This window comes from Solanum dulcamara, chromosome 5, assembly GCF_947179165.1.
Source record: "Solanum dulcamara chromosome 5, daSolDulc1.2, whole genome shotgun sequence".
NCBI classification, from domain to species: Eukaryota; Viridiplantae; Streptophyta; class Magnoliopsida; order Solanales; family Solanaceae; genus Solanum; species Solanum dulcamara.
In genome coordinates, this window is record NC_077241.1 from 5222827 (window position 1) to 5239769 (window position 16943).

At 38.6% G+C, this 16943-nt stretch overlaps 1 long non-coding RNA gene across 1 annotated transcript in view; it reads left to right on the forward strand.

Moving 5' to 3' along the window:
* The window catches only part of LOC129888862 (uncharacterized), a 32367-nt gene that overhangs the window by 3812 nt on the left and 11612 nt on the right, over window positions 1–16943 (forward strand). Inside the window, exons 4-5 of the long non-coding RNA XR_008766738.1 lie at window positions 5364–5838; window positions 6781–6850. This is a non-coding gene — a long non-coding RNA (uncharacterized LOC129888862). The remainder of the gene's footprint in view (window positions 1–5363; window positions 5839–6780; window positions 6851–16943) is intronic.

Here is a 16943-nt window from a genome sequence, read left to right on the forward strand (position 1 = left end):
TGGCATAGACTGGTTGTATGTCTATTATGCCTCTATTGATTGTAGTACTCGGTTTGTTAAGTTCAAATTCCCAAATGAGGTTGTCATAGAGTGGAAGGGTAGTCCTGTTATGCCTAAGGGTAAGTTTATTTCTTACCTTAGGGCCAGGAAGCTAATCTCAAAAGGGTGTATCTATCACATTGTCCAAGTGAAAGATGGTAATGTCGATTATCCACCTCTTGAGTCAGTCCCGATTGTCAATAAGTTTCCCGACGTCTTTCCCAAAGATTTGCCTGGAGTCCCTCCTAATAGGGAGATCGACTTAGGGATTGACATCCTTTCTGATTCCCAGCCTATCTCAATCCCCCTCATATAGAATGGCTCCAGCCGAGTTGAAAGAGTTGAAGGAGCAGTTGAAGGACTTGCTAGATAAGAGATTCATTAAGCCGAGCGTCTCACCATGGGTGCTCCGGTCTTATTTGTGCAAAAGAAAGATGGGTCCCTTAGAATGTGTATTGACTACAGGCAGCTGAACAAGGTCACTATAAAGAACAAATACCCTCTCCCCAGAATAGATGACTTATTCGACCAACTTCAGGGTGTCACCTGTTTCTCAAAGATAGACTTGAGATCCGGCTACCATCAGTTGAGGGTGAGGGAATGTGATATTCCGAAGACCGCTTTTCGGACTCGTTATGGCCACTTTGAGTTTTTGGTCATGTCCTTTGGGTTGACAAATGCCCCCGCAGATTTCATGGTTCTCATGAACCGGGTGTTTAAACTATATCTTGATATGTTTGTGATTGTATTCATAGATAATATTCTGGTCTACTCCAAGAATGAAGGGGAGCACGCCTATCATCTTAGAGTCGTTTTACAAACTTTGAGGGACCAAGTATTGTATGCAAAGTTCTCCAAATGTGAATTTTGGCTTACATCAGTGTCCTTCCTAGGCCACATTGTATCTGAAGATGGTATTCAGGTTGACGCTCAGAAGATTGAAACTGTGAAAAATTGGCCCAGACCCACATCCCCGACAGAGATAAGAAGTTTCTTGGGATTGACCGGCTATTATCGAAGGTTTGTGAAGGGATTCTCATCCATATCATCACCATTGACGAAGCTGACCTAAAAGAAGGCTAAGTTCCAATGGTCCGATGCTTGTGAAAAGAGTTTTAGGAAACTAAAGGCCAAGCTAACCACTGCCCCTGTCCTGACCTTGCCTGATGGAACAGAGGGCTTTGTAGTCTACTGTGATGCATCCAAAATTGGGTTGGGCTGTGTGTTGATGCAAAGGGGGAAGGTGATAGCCTATATTGCAAGACAACTTAAGGTTCATGAGAGGAATTACCCAACTCATGACCTTAAGCTGGCAGCTGTGGTATTCGCGCTTAAAATCAGGCGCTACTACTTGTATGGAGTGCATGTTGACGTATTCACCGATCACAAGAGCTTATAATATGTCTTCAGCCAGAGGGAACTCAACCAGAGGCAAAGGAGATGGCTCAAGCTACTCAAGGACTACGACATGAGCATCCTCTACCATCCAGGTAAAGCTAATGTTGTTTTCGATGCTCTTAGCAGGATGTCTATGGGTAGCACTACCCATGTAGATGAGGGAAGGAGGGAATTGGCAAAGGAGGTACAAAGATTAGCCCGATTGGGGGTTCGTCTGGAAGAGAACAATGAAGGCGGGGTTACTTTTCAGGATGGGTCTACATCCTCACTTGTGGTAGAGGTAAAGGAGAAACAAGACCAAGATCCCATCCTTCTCAAATTGAAGGGAGTTGTTCACAAATAAGAGGAAATGGTTTTACCAAAGGGGGAGATGGTGTGTTGAGGTACCAAGATAGATTGTGTGTACCTGATGTCGATGATATTTGAGGGAGGATTATGACAGAAGCGCATAGCTCCAGATACTCTATTCATCCGGTCTCTACAAAACTGTACCATGACTTAAGGGAAATCTATTGGTGGAGTGGGATGAAGAGGGATATTACGGAATTCATTTCCAAGTACCCGAATTGCCAACAGGTGAAGATTGAGCATCAAAGGCCATGTGGTTTAGCCCAAAACATAGAAATTCCAAAATGGAACTGGGAGATGATCAACATTGACTTTATTACAAGCTTGCCGAGGTCCCGAAAGCAACACAATTCTATTTGGGTGATTCTGGATAGAATGACAAAATCAGCTCACTTCTTGGCGGTTAAGACTACTAACACCACAGAAGATTATGCAAAGTTGTACATACAGGAGATCGTCAGATTGCATGGGGTCCCTTTGTCTATCATCTCAGACAGAGGAGCCCAATTCAATTTCCAATTTTGGAAATCCTTTCAGAAGGGATTAGGTTCGAAGGTGAACTTAAGTACAGCCTTTTATCCCCACACAAATGGCCAAGCGGAGCGTACCATCTAGATATTGGAAGACATATTGAGGGCATATGTTCTTGACTTTAAGGGAAATTGGGATGAACACTTACCTCTCATAGAGTTTGCATTTAACAATAGCTATCATGCAAGCATTCAAATGGCTCCTTATGAAGCCTTGTATGGATGGAGGTGTAGATCGCCTATTGGGTGGCTTGAGGTTGGTAAAGCCAAGTTGATTGGGCCCAATTTCGTTCATCAAGACATGAAGAAGGTGCGAGTTATTCAAGAGAGGCTAAAGACAGCCCAAAGCCGCCAAAAATCTTACACCGACGTGAGGAGGAGAGACTTGGAGTTTGAGGTGGGTGATTGGGTGTATTTGAAAGTGTCACCCATGAAGGGTGTCATGAGGTTTTAAAGGAAAGGGAAGCTCAGTCCTCGATATATTGGTCCTTACCAGATTTTAAGGCGGATTGGGAGTGTTGCCTATGAATTGGAGTTACCCTCAGAGCTAGCCTCTATTCATCCGGTGTTCCACGTTTTAATGTTGAAAAAGCGCTTGGGCAATCCCTCGTTGGTAGTCCCCATTGATAGCATTGGGATTAAGGATAGCTTATCTTATGATGAGGTTCCGGTCCAAATTCTTGATCACCAAATCCGAAATTGAGGAACAAAGAGGTCGCCTCAGTCAAGGTCCTATGGAGGAACCAATTTGTTGAGGAAGCCACATGGGAAGAGGAGGAATCTATGAAATCTAAATATCCACATCTATTCGTGCCTACCGATGAGAATGTTGAAGGTAATGCCTATTTCCTTGACATGAATTCATTTGTGCATTTTTAGTCTTGATTGATAATTGTTTGAGAATTTGATTGATTGAATGACTGAATTTTGATTGTGATCTATACCATGAGTCCCTTCCTGGTTACTCATCATTCGAGGACGAATGATCCCAAGGGGGAGATAATGTAACACCCCTCAAAATGTTTCCTTAAGATTTGGATCTTTCTTGTACACGTGTAGGGTCCATCGTATTTATTTCGAAGTATGTGCTTGAGTTAAGATGAGTCCTTGAGAAATTGAAGAGTGTTGGAGGTGATGTGGGGTCATGAAGGACCCCTAGGACCAAGCTAAGTCCGAAAGATCCGTCGTGGCTAAGTTTTAGGATGAGTTCGTATATGGGATCGACTTCTAATGACCCTATCTTTTGAAAGACGACAATCTGGGTGGCCCACGACCTATCAAATTAAAGGTCGTCGAGTCTTCTTTCCAACGCCATCAAGAACGTAAATTTTGGAATTCGGAGTCAAAAGATATGACAATCCTAAGATGAACTAGCATAGTAACGATTTTCAAGCCTAGGTTTCAGTTGCTGGGAAACTGGGCTTGGCGCCGTAGTGGCGCGACGCGCCACTATCATGCTAGAAACATGCCTCATTAGTTTAGGCTCTGGCGCGGCGCGCCACTATAAGGTGTGCAGGGTTTTACAAGCAAATTTCTAGAACCCAGAAAAATATTGGCCTTGGCGCTGTAAGGGCGCGATGTGTCACTATCGCGCCAAGAATGTGCCTCAGTAGTTTGGTCCTTGGTGCGACGCGCCACTAATCGATATGCAGGTTTTTTTGGCATAATCGGCCTGGCGCTGCAATGGCGCGACGTGCCACTATCGCACCAGGTGCATTTTTGCCTATTTTTCAAAACTTTTGAGGAGGGGCAATTTGGGAATTGTCCTAAATTATATATGTATCACCCTAGAATATTTTGGAATCATATTTTTCAGCCCCCAGTCTCTCTCTAGAAAAGCCCTAGGAGTTTCTCTCTCTCTCTCTTCTTTTTCTTCTCCATTTCCAACAAGAATAGTTCCAAGAGCTTCAAGATTTGAGTCCTCCATTGAAGACCCAACACCAAGGTTCTCTTCAAGTCTTGTCTCAGGATGTAAGGCTATCCAAAACATGGGTTGAGTCCACCCATGTGCCCTACTCTTGCTTTGAGGTTAGATGTTCATGAAAATGGAGTTTTTTGGTATGGTTTATGTTTGAAGGAGTTTTGTCCTTTATTTATTTGATGCTATATGTGTTGATGTTGTTGAGCTAAGGAGTTCCTAAAACCTTCATGTTAGTATGAGTTGATGGAGATGACTTGTTATTATGTTTTGTTGACCTCTTTAGCCATGTGATTATGTTGCTTAAGTCAATTCCCTTAAATGTGTTATCCTACTTGAATTGTTGAGCTAAAGTCATAGAGTTGTGATGAGTCTTGAGGAGAGGTCAAAGATGTTTATCTAATTGAGGCTTGATTGAGTTAATTGGAGGATAGAATTGACGAGTGGACGAGGTCCTAAATGGAACTTACCATTATGACTTAATTGAGTTAAAATGAGAATAAAGTTGATGAGTTGGCAATGTCCCACATAAAACTAGCTGTGAGGGCTTGTTTGAGATGATTGGATGGAGTTTTATGAGCATAGAGTTATGGGAGGAGTATCAATCACCGAGGCGGGCGAGAGTATAGTCCGTACTCGAACCCTCGAAACTACGCCGCTAACGTAGGTAGGGATGGAACCGTTAAAGTCCGATGCTTCCCATGGGATCGAACCATTAAAGTCGGATGTTTCCCATTTATTTGTCCTAAAATGATAGGACTTGACTAATCGATGGAATCCATGATTAGGGAGGAGTTTATGCCCTGGCAAGGTATGGATGGACGTGGCAACGACGTCTGATTATTGTACTATCACTGGCTCATAAGTGATGGTTGTCGGATAAGAGAAACTTCCATTTAGGTATTGATAGCACTCCAAGTCAGTTGAGTTGAGTAGCATGAGATTTGGTCCAGTCTAAATCATTTCTTGTTAGACTTAGGGCACTTGAGTAAGTTGTTATGCATATATATATGAGTTAAGATCCTGAGTTGATATTGATGCTTTCTTGATGTTTGTTTCCTCCGGCCATTTTACATACTCGTACATTCCATGTACTGACGTCATTTGGCCTATATTATTTTATGATGCAGCGACAAGTACTAGAGATCATCAATCGGCGCTCCATTGAAGATCCACTTATACTCCCAGCTAGTTGGTGAGTCCTCCTAGTTTCCGGAGGATGTTGAGTTTCCTTGTATAGTTTTGTTGCTGTTGTTTCTTTTATCTTGATTGTTGGTAGCCATGGGCTTGTCATTGGCACCTTCTAGACTTTGGTAGAGGCTTTATAGACTAGAGTGTGGAAAGGTTGGACTGTTACTTTGAGGAGTCCTATTATGTTTATTCTGTTGAGTTAAACATGTTTGGCCTTCGGCCCCCATGTTGTATATAACATGTTATAATTGAGTCTTCCTTTGAGCGTATATGACTGAATGATGGAATGTTTGAGTTAGGTGGTTTACTTGAAGGTCAGAAATGGCTTTCAAGTGTCGGTCACGTCTAGGGTACCCTCCCGGGGCGTGACATGAAGAGAACGGCGTCGACTGAAGCAAACAAAAAAATCTTCAGGTAAATAAATAATTGGTAGTTAGTGTTTAATCTTCTATAGCTAATATATGTTGAATAGATGAAAATCCAATTGTCATTATTATATTAATTAAGTTAGATAGAAAATTGGTAATTTCAACGTTAAAGCATAGTTGTTGTTGCAAGTTTTGGTGGTTTTGTAAGTTTATGAGGACAAGTAGTGGGTCATTCATGGCATGATGATGATCCAATTAAGAAAATTCATAGAAGGGTGGGGCGTAGGATTCCTACATAAATTGATACAGTTTTGGTATTTTAGCTTCATGTTTCGGAATGTCTGTTATGAATATCGTGCTGCAACTTCTAATTTTTATATGTATATGGGGTGATAGCGAATTGAAGTTAGACAATTGTCATTATTACATGTGAATTGGTTAGAGTTTTTGCTATTAAAAATATTTACGAAAGGACTTGGGCAACAAAACTTGCATCAGGTAAAAAGCTAATCACACTTAAATATTGTGCTAGTGAATAGATGTAGGGCTAAATTTTATTATCATATTTTATTTGAGTGATGAAAGAAAAAGAACAATATAATATTTATTAATATTATATAGTAATCATGGTGGAGGGAAAGATGCACTTTGTTCCTAGTTGCTGCCACTGGTTTCGTTAACCAGTGGCTTTAATTTTTTAGTCATTCTTATTTTGTTATCAAATAATAGATTAAGCTTTTATATATTGAGATAGGTAATTAAATGTGGGGTGTTATATTATATGAATTTCACTAGGTTTATGATATTTGGAAAAAATAATAATTAAGACTTGGCCTAGGATTGAAATTTAAGATTACTTGTCATGTTGATTGGCCAAGATTGGGAACCCGACTATAGATTTGAGTGAGTGTTTTTGGTCTAGGCTAGACATATAGTAATATGGGTGTTGTTAGTTTCGAAATCTTATTGTGATTATTTATTTGACTAGATTACATTGATTTGGAGGCCCAACGAAAAGGGGAGGCTCAAGTTCCGGAGTGATTGCTTGATTATTTGAGGTAAGTGAATTTCTAAACCTCAGTTTAAGCTTTTAGGTGTTTGTATTTTTGTGTTATGTGCACTGAAGAGTAATGAGAATTGGACTGGGTTATTGACTGTATGATTAACCTTAAAAATGGAGATGAGGGGTATAAAATGGCGATCTAATGACACGTATTGGTGTAATTGATGTGATGAGATTATGGATTTATTTTGGACATGTGAAATGACTGTTTATGTGAGATAGGAAAAAATTATTGTTGTTGTCATGTTATTATCGTGAATCATATGAACATAAATTGATTGTATTGGTTCTGACATACTGTGTTGAGACTAAAAATGATATGAAACAAAGGTTTCGGGCCACACGCTCTGTGGCAAGTATTATGAAACAAAAGAGTTGGGCCACACGCTCTGCGGTAGGATATGTATATTGAGGGGACAGTCCACACGCTCCGTGGAAGGTAACATGGACAGAAATATCCCCCATGGGTTTTGAACTATAATTCAGCGGATGTGTACCGATAGGACAGACATATATCATCTTATTTCATTGCATCGCATTTTATTGATAATTGTGAATTTGTGTTTACCACTTATTGCTCTGTGTATGTTGAACTTGACTTGATATGATTCACTTGATGAGACTACTGATGAGTATTTACGGAATGTATTATTATTATTGTATAGAGTGTAGAGTTGGGTTAGTTTTATGCAGGTTGTAGTTAAGGAGGTTCGGTTGGAATGACAGGGGTACTTGTATCTATTAAGCTTTGCTTAGTTTTAGTTATCCACTTGTTGAGTACCGTGTTGTTTGGTACTCACCCCTTGCATCTACACTTGTGTAGATTGTGAGCCCAGACCTGCTTGATCTCTTAGTGTTTTCTACCACTTCCGAGGCTATCATCCTGAGTGTTGAGGTGTTGTTACATCCATCTAGCGTACACCACTTCCTCTTTTAATATATTTTAGTCCAATTCTAGAGACAAAGACATTGTGACTGTATTTTTCTTTCGTACTTTGATAATATATTAGTGGCTTGTACACGTGACAACCAATCTTGGAGAATTTTAAGATTATTTATTTGTTTTTGACTAAGTTAAACCTTTTTTTATCTCAATTACTTCCGCATTTACTTTCCGTTGAGTTTTAGGCTGACTTATCTCGGTGAATTGAGATGAGTGTCATCACACCCGAATTCGGATCATGACACAAAGTCACTAAATTTGCTCAATGTTATATTGATCTTTCAGTCACCATTATTTGTCGTATGTGATTCTACTTCAAGTTCTTTGCTTTGATCAAATATGGTCTTTAGTCAAATGTTATTCAATCGAACATGAGTTATGGAGTCTTTATTTGCTGCTATTATGTTGGATTTGTTGTTGCCTGCCTACTGTTGTTGAGTTTTTAGGTAGATTTAAGGTTGAAGATAATTTCTAATCCCTAATCTTTCTTAGTAAGTAGTATGGGTTATTGTTCTTCTACAATCTGAATGTTGTTCATATCTTTTCTTGGTTTCAACTCACGCTATTATGGTTATGGCTTATCTCATCACTGTCATATGTCTCTATTTGTAACCTTATTATTAAGATTTCTTACTCATTCTATGCCTCTATTTGTAAGATCATAATTAATTAAGAAGAGATTTTATTTGATGAATGAAAATCTTTTTAACTTTTTTTCTAAAATGGGTCTCGAGTCCTATACATTTAGGTTCGATAACATGATTATGTGTAATACTAGTTTCTAACCCATTTGTTTGTTCTCTTTTGTCATAAATGAGAAATCTTATTCGGAATTTCTGGTAAGAAGCTGCTAACATCTGAAAGGATGCTTTATTCATAAATATGTTCTTGTTTTGCCTTTGTTGCTATCATGAGTTACTGTGATTTAATCATATCTATTTGTTTTATTCATTTGGTGATTTGTTCTCTCCCTAAAGGTTCTTTCTCAGAAAAGTTAAGGTTATCTCACTTGCACTTCTTAGTTGCATTCTCTGGATTGATACAATTGGATACTCTTAAATCTTATACTTTAAAATATCATTATGTGTTTCATTAATTAGCTTTGAATTAGCAAGGTTCTTATGTGATTTAATCTTTTCTTTTACATGTGACACTGATCCGAGTCCCTTTTTTACTCAATCTCACCCTTGCATTACCAAATGGACCATGGAGGCCATACCATCGCTTTTTTCGAGTCTGCCTCTTCATAATTGGAACGGCATAAAGTGGAAAGGGAAGCTAATATTATTGAGTTAAAACCCATGAGTGAGTTAAAAGCCTAACTTTAGTATATTATCTGATTTTCATATTGTTGGTTTTGTTTCTTTGTTGTGTTCCTGTGATTACTTCCTTTTGTTAACATAGATGAATCCTCAACTCTTTGGGTTTTAAATGATTATTTCACTTTCTCATTTACTCATGTTATTTATGTAGTCATTTTTAATGTAAGTTTTCTAAAAATTAATTTAGTTTGTCTTTTTAGACGAACTTTGGGACTTTGTAAGAATAACTTAAGGATTTCCTATATCCTTTCATAGTTGTTGAACAAGGTTCTTTTAATCTAAGTTTATGAGTTGAAACGAATATTTTAGTTCAAAGCTTAACTATGGATGAAATTGTTAAATTAGAATTATTTTAAGACTTTACAAGTGTCAAAAGAATTTTAATTATTTTAAAAAAAAAGTTTTTTTTAGTAATTTAAGTTTTCTTTAAAATTAGCCAAACTTTTAAACCCGACGGTCAACTGCATGTTAGCGGATCCTTTAAGGTACGTAAAAACTTTCTTAGATGATTGCTTGAACCCTTACCCAACTTTGGTTTATTTAAAGGTTTCTTTTCAAAATTCCTTTTTAAATGGTTTCTTAATTTTCCTAAAATTAAGTGGCGACTCACTTTTCTTTATTTTCAAAAATAATAAATAGCCAAGTTATGATTGACAAGTTATGAAACGGTTTTGAAACTTGGTATCGAAATTGGATCATAACAAAATGGTGACTCTGTTGGGGATTCATCTAGGTTCTAACCAAAAGGATTTTATTATTTGGATAATTATTACTTTCCGCAAATATGTGTTTAAATTTTAAATATATTGTTATTGTTGTTGCATTTCATGGCATATTCCAACTGAATATATAGTATATTAAAGAACAGTTTTCAGAACCGCAGTCAGGCTTTTGTATATTTAACCCTTTTCTAAAACGATCGGCGATTTATTGGTTCGTCATGCGTCCAATGGTTGTCGTGAGTTCCAGCCTAAGTTGTCCGCATGGGTTACCGGTCTTTCAAAATTATTCTAGTCTACCTAGGTTAGACCTATGCCAAATACATCATTTAGGTGCATTTGCCTAAGTTAGACAAATACCCAAGGCGTGTTGGGTCCATTAGAAGACCACCAAGAGTCTAAATGGCCCACAGACAAAAATGACGATCATCCAACTATTTGATGAATTTGAAGGATATGTATGTCGATTTGTACGTACCATTGTCCCTTGGGTTGGGTTTTTATTTTTATATATAGTTTCTTTTGTTGTAGTAAAGGAAGACCTCCATTCAAAGTATGCTCGGAAGCGTAGTAGAAGTTCAAGAATTAAAACTCCATATGGAAACTTAGTTTATAATTTGCTATTGTATCCCCGCATGGGACTGATGTTTTCCCCTTGCCCTTACGTGTATCCTTATTTGGCTTATTTGTAAAGTTTATATAAATTTATTTTTTGGGGGGCAATGAAACGTATCACAAATGATATACACATCCTTCATACGTTAGGCATGCCTTTAGCTTAAAAGGTCACATATATACTAGATCACATCCTTTATTTTCGATGAGATTACATTGCCGAGGTCATTTTCGGTGAGATCATATGGACGAGGTCATTTCTAGTGAGGTTGTAGGACCGAGCTCACTTCCGATCAGAGATTACATTGCCGAGGTTATTTCCAGCGAGATCATATGGCCGAGGTTATTTTTGACTAGGTTGTGGAACTGAGGTCACTTCCGATTAGAGATTATGAGTCCAAGGTCATTTTCGGCTAGAGTTTATCATGTTAAGGTCTTTGCCGGAAATTGCACACATGTATGATCATTAAGTATGCATATACATATTCTGCATATCTATGCTGACAGTTTGATGCTTATTTGTGACTTGTGAGTACTTGTATGATACATCTTGTGAAATTAAGTTGTGATCGGTATCTTATTGAACTATGTAGTATGAACTGTTAGGTTGGGTTAATTTCCGTGCAGGTGGGTTAGAAATGGAGTTCATGTATTCTTTTATAATTACTTGGTTTTTCTAGTGAGCTTATTGGGTACCGCATTATTTGGTACCCACCCTCGCTTCTACACTTGTGTAGGTTTCGTGCCTAGACTTCACTATCTCTTTTCTTGATCATTCGAGGCTTCTGAGAGTTGAAAGAGATAGCCATTAATATCCAGTGAACTCTCGTACTTCCTCTATTTTTATGTTTTACTCTATTTGAAAGTTGAATACATATTGAGACTTGTACTTTTATTTTAGTTTTACTTTCTTTAGCGGCTTGTACATGTGACAACCAATCTTTAGGGGTAATTTTAAGTTGAAAGACTTCTGCTTTTGATTATTATTTACCTATTTCGACTATTTTCGCTTTATTTATTGAATTGTTAGGATTAGGCTAACTTGTTCGGTGGGAAAGGATAGGTGTCATCACACCCGGAATTAGGTCATAAAAAATTGGTATTATAGCCTCAAGTTCATAAGTCTCACGTGTACAAGCCAAGTCTAAGTAGAGTCTCAAGGATCGGTATGGAGACATCTGTACTTATCTTTGAGAGGTTGTGAAGACAGTTAGGAAACTTCCTTTATTCATTCTTTCTAATCGTGCCAAGTCATTATAGCTAGTACTAAGTGTGACGTGTTGTTTTGGCAGATGTCGAGGACCAGATCCATGTCCATTGGTAGAGAGAAGGCAGTCCCCTAGGTAGTTGTTGAGACCCCAACTAGGGGTAGAGGTAGGGGCCAAGTGAGTGGATAAGGACACGGAGCGGTTGTTGGAAAGGGTCGTTCCAGAGGAGCGACACCTGCTCGAGGTCGTGCTAGAGAGGCCTCCCCAAAGCCAGAAGTTGAGATTGTTGAGGATCAGGTTCCTCTAGAGCCTGTACCACTGTTGCCTCAGGACACCTTATTGAGGATGCTAGGTATGTTAGAGAGTTTTAATCAGGGTGATGCAGACACACCATAGGGTTCACAGACTAAAGCTGGTGTATAGACTCTAGAGCAGCGTCATGTCCCCATGGCTCAAGTTTAGATGGGCCACCTACTGTTGGTTCCCTAACCAGCTACCGATGCGCAGATTACCCCAGATATGGATATGACTATAGCTGATCAGCAGTTCTATGAGAGGTTTCAGAGAATGAAACCTCCCCAGTTATAGGGTGGTAAGAGCGAGGATGCACATGAGTTTTTGACATTGTGTCATGAGATATTGGAGGTAGTGAGCATAGATGATGCTCGGGGTGTTAGATTTGTTGCACTCCAACTCTGTGGTTCAGCCAGGGAGTGGTGGAAGACATTCATAAGGTCCATACCAGTAAGATCCCCTCCGGTTGAGTAGGGAGTTTTTTCTAGTGCTTTTAAGGATCGCTTCATCCCATGGAGTGTACGAGAAGAGAGTAAATTGAGATTTGAGAGTTTGACTCAAGGCGGCATGTCAGTTGCCGAGTATGAGACCCATTTTTGCTCATTGTTGAGGCATGCTACAACATTGATCCTGGATGATGCGGAGAGAGTTAGCAAGTTCGTGAAGGGTTTGACCTTCTTCATCCAATCCTATGTGCTCAGATCTGCCTAAGAGGGGGCTTCCTTCCAATCCATTGTGAGCACCACCAAGATGGTAGAATTGATGGTTAAAGAGGAGTTTAGGGACCCCAAGAGCGCACGTGCTAGTAGTCAAATTTCAGCTGCCTCATCTAGAGATAGAGTGTCACATAGATGAGGCAAACAGTTTCAGCGCCAGAGACCTGTTCATGCTTCTATGCCGGCAGCAGATAGTGGTCAGTTAGTCCGAGGGTCTCAGAGTTTGGGTCGAGGTAGTTATCGTATTCCATCAAGGTCATCGCAGTAGTCTTTTATCCTGAGGTTGTGTTTTAGTTGTGGAGATCAGGGTCATTTGATATGTCAGTGCCCACTATAAACTCATTCAAGGCCCCAACACACTTATTCAATAGCTCTAGAAAGAGATTCAGCGCCTTCGACTAGGGGTCGGAGAAGAGCTCAGACAGGTAGAGGTAGTTGAGCCTCGGGTGGTAGTACTAAGGTTCAGCGAGGTAAGGGTACAGTTCAGGCGGATGGTGGTAGAGGAGCTCAGTGCTATGCTTTTTTGGGGAGACCCGAGGTTGAGGCTTTTGATACGGTTATTACAGGTAACGTCCCAATTTGCCATCGACCTACATCTGTGTTATTTGATCTTGGATCTATATTCTCCTATGTGTCTACCTATTTTACATCTAGATTTGATTTGACTTATGATCGCATACTCGTGCCTGTACATGTCTCTAAACTAGTGGGTGAGCCTTTAGTGGTGGTCGAGTATATCAATTCTGTCTTGTTTCTCTTGCCGGGTATGATACTTGGGTAGACATAATTATACTAGGGATGGTAGACTTTGATATGATATTAGGAATGGATTGGCCTTCTACTTATCATGTTATTCTTGATTGCTATGCTAAGACTGTGACCTTAGATACCGGGTGTTCCGAGGATCGAGTAGAAGGCCACTAATGGTTCCTATCATAGTAAGGTCATCTCCTATATGTGTGCTCAGAGATTGATTAATAGAGGGTGTATGTCCTATTTGGTGTTTATTCGGGATACTAGTGCTGAATCACCTCCCATATACTCTATTCCCTTGGTTACGGAGTTCGTCGATTAGTTTCCTACTGACCTTCTAGGAGTTCCATCGGATAGGGATATTGACTTTTCTATTAATTTGGATCCATGCACTAATCCCATCTCTATACCACCTTATCACATGGCTCCGGTAGAGTTGGAAGAGTTAAAGGATCAGTTGCAGGATCTGTTGAGTAAGGGGTTTATTCGCCCTAGTGTGTTGCCTTGGGGTGCACCAATTCTATTCATGAAGAAGAAAGATAGGTCTACGAGGATGTGCATTGATTATAGATATTGGACAAGGTAACAGTAGAGAACAAATATCCTCTTCCTCGTATTGATGATTTGTTTGACCAGATTCAAAGAGTGGCCTTGTTCTCCAAGATAGATTTGAGGTTCGGGTATGATCAGTTGAGGATTAGACCATTAGATATCCCTAAGACTGCTTTGCAAACTCGTTACAGCCAGTATGAGTTTCTAGTTATGTCATTTAGGTTGAACAACGCCCCAGCAGCATTCATGGAGTTGATGAATGAGGTGTTCAGGCCGTATCTGGACTCCTTTGTGATTGTTTTCATTGATGATATCTTGGAGTACTCCAAGACATGGGAGGATCATTCTATTCATTTGAGGTTGGTGCTTCAGAAATTGAGGGAGCAAAAGTTGTACGCCAAGTTCTCCAAATGTGAGTTTTGGCTTGGTTCTGTGGCAATTTTAGGACATGTGGTGTCCAATGAGGGTATTAGGGTGGATCTATCCAAGATTGAGGCAGTTAGAAGCTAGACCAAGCCTACTTCCCCCACCAAGATTTGGAGTTTTATAGGTTTGGCTGGATATTACCAATGCTTCGTGCAGATATTCTCTACTATTGCAGTCCCATTGACTAGACTAATTCAGAAGTCAGTAGATTTTCATTGGTCTGATGAGCATGAGGTCAGCTTTCAAAATCTCAAGGCCTTGTTGACTTCAGCTCCTACTTTGACCATACCCGAGGAGGGTGTAAACTTCACCGTGTATTGTTGTCACACCCTAGGAAGGTACCCTATACGTGGCTGGCACTCAGAAACCACTACTGGCTACCAAGAGAACCACTTGTCCTAATCACACATCTATTCATTCATTCAATTAACGGAAGACTTAAAATAAAGAGATAATTAGGTGGGCAATCCCAATCAACCATTTAACTCAAGAAAGAAAGGTCATGGGCCAATAAATTGAACTCCAATCTATGTCATTAAAATAATCTGACAAGAACAAATCAAGAAAATAAAATACTCCATCGATCCATCATTATCTAGTCTATGAAGTCTCTATCACTACTATCTAATTGGTGCAAATGATAGGTTCATGGAAACCTCAAATCAGAATGAAAAGACTGAACTCAATGTAAGAATAACATGAGTGGTATCCTCCGAATGTAGGGGAGGGCTCACCAATAAACTGAGTGTGAACAGATCCTCAATGGTGCGCCTATTGATGAGCTCTTAAACCTGTTTTTGCATCATAAAATGAAGTAGGTCCAAATAGACGTCAGTACGTGGAATGTACGAGTAAGTAATATGACAGAATGAAACATGCATCAAGGTAGAATAATACCAGTTCAGATATCTCAAATCAAAAGGATAAGGCAGACTCAATCAAGGTGTCATAAGTCTAAAGTAAGAATGTGATTTAGACAGAGACCAATTATATACAATCCAATCCAATCATTTACAATTCGATTCAATCCAATCATATACAATTTGTTTCAATCCAATCATACACAATCCATTCCAATCCAATCATACACAATCCGACTGAATTCAATCACATACCATCCAATCTAATCCAATCATATACAATACATTTCAATCCAATCACATACCATCCAATCCAATCCAATCATCAACTCAACGAATAAAGTCAAAGGACTCAACTCAATAGACATGTGAATTAGAATTTAGAAATGTTATACCAATTGAATCAATCATCTACAATACCAATCAAACCATTCAATCAATTCAATAATAAACTCAAAGGACTCGATTCAACAGAGATGCAAATTAGAATTTTGCAATGTTTTACAATTCAACTCAATCATCTACAATCTTAATCAAACCAATCACATCATGCACAATCCACTCAATTTGGGAGTTTTTCTAACCGACAACCATTACCTATGAGTCAGTGATGTACAACAAGATGACGTTGTTACCACGTCCATTCATACTTTGCTAGGATATGAATGAATCAACCAATCATGAATCCATCAATCAATCAAGTCCTATCATGTCAAGATAATGAAATAGGGAAATATCCAACTTTAACGGTCCAATTCCTCCCTACTTTGGCGACGTAGTTCATGGGATTTGAGTATGGATGTAACACCCCCTAAAATATTGTATGTGGTATTGATTCATGAATCCTTTCATTCATTAAGCCCAAATGAATTATCAAAGTTTTTTATTTAATTCAAGCATGAAACTTTATGAATTTTCACATCATGATTCCAAATGCATAGATTATTAAATATTTAAAGTTTAATTACCTATATTATATTAGCTTATGTTGGATCTTAAATGCATTGAATTTTTAATTTATCAAATGTCCTTATATGAAGACAAGAAAAGGTTTTAAACTATTTTTATTATAATTATGTTCTCTCATGTATAAAGTACTTTGATTATATTATGTTCTCTCATGCCTAAACTATATTGATTATAATTATGCTCTCGCATGCCTAAAGTATTTTAATTATAATAATTATGTTTATTTTCTTTAAGCTTTACTCTAAGGTATGTAAGACTTCAATGAGAGTATTCTTTTCTGTAATACCCCCTAAAATGTTGTATGTGATATTTCAATTCTCGGCGAAAATAATATTGCTTCTGTATTTTGGACATACCTTTTCCTAAAATAGTCTAAATTAGGTGATTCAAATTTCTAAAAAACCTCAATAATATTACCTACAACTTTTATGAAGATCATATCTAAAGATTCGGAGTATAAGTAAGTCAAATAAATTAAGTTTTGCAAGGCATGGTGCTGTGAAGAAATGGAGTCTTTATAGAAGAAAAATCATATCTCACGGTAGGATACTCAAAATTGGTTGATTCTTGAACAACATGAAACTATACTTTTAGATCTCAATTCTTATAAAGACCAAATCCTAATGAGGAATTTTTCTTTTTCAAATGCAGCCCCCCAAAAAGGTATTTTGTTAAAAGAGAGTTTATCTCACCTACTATGGAAAGATCTAG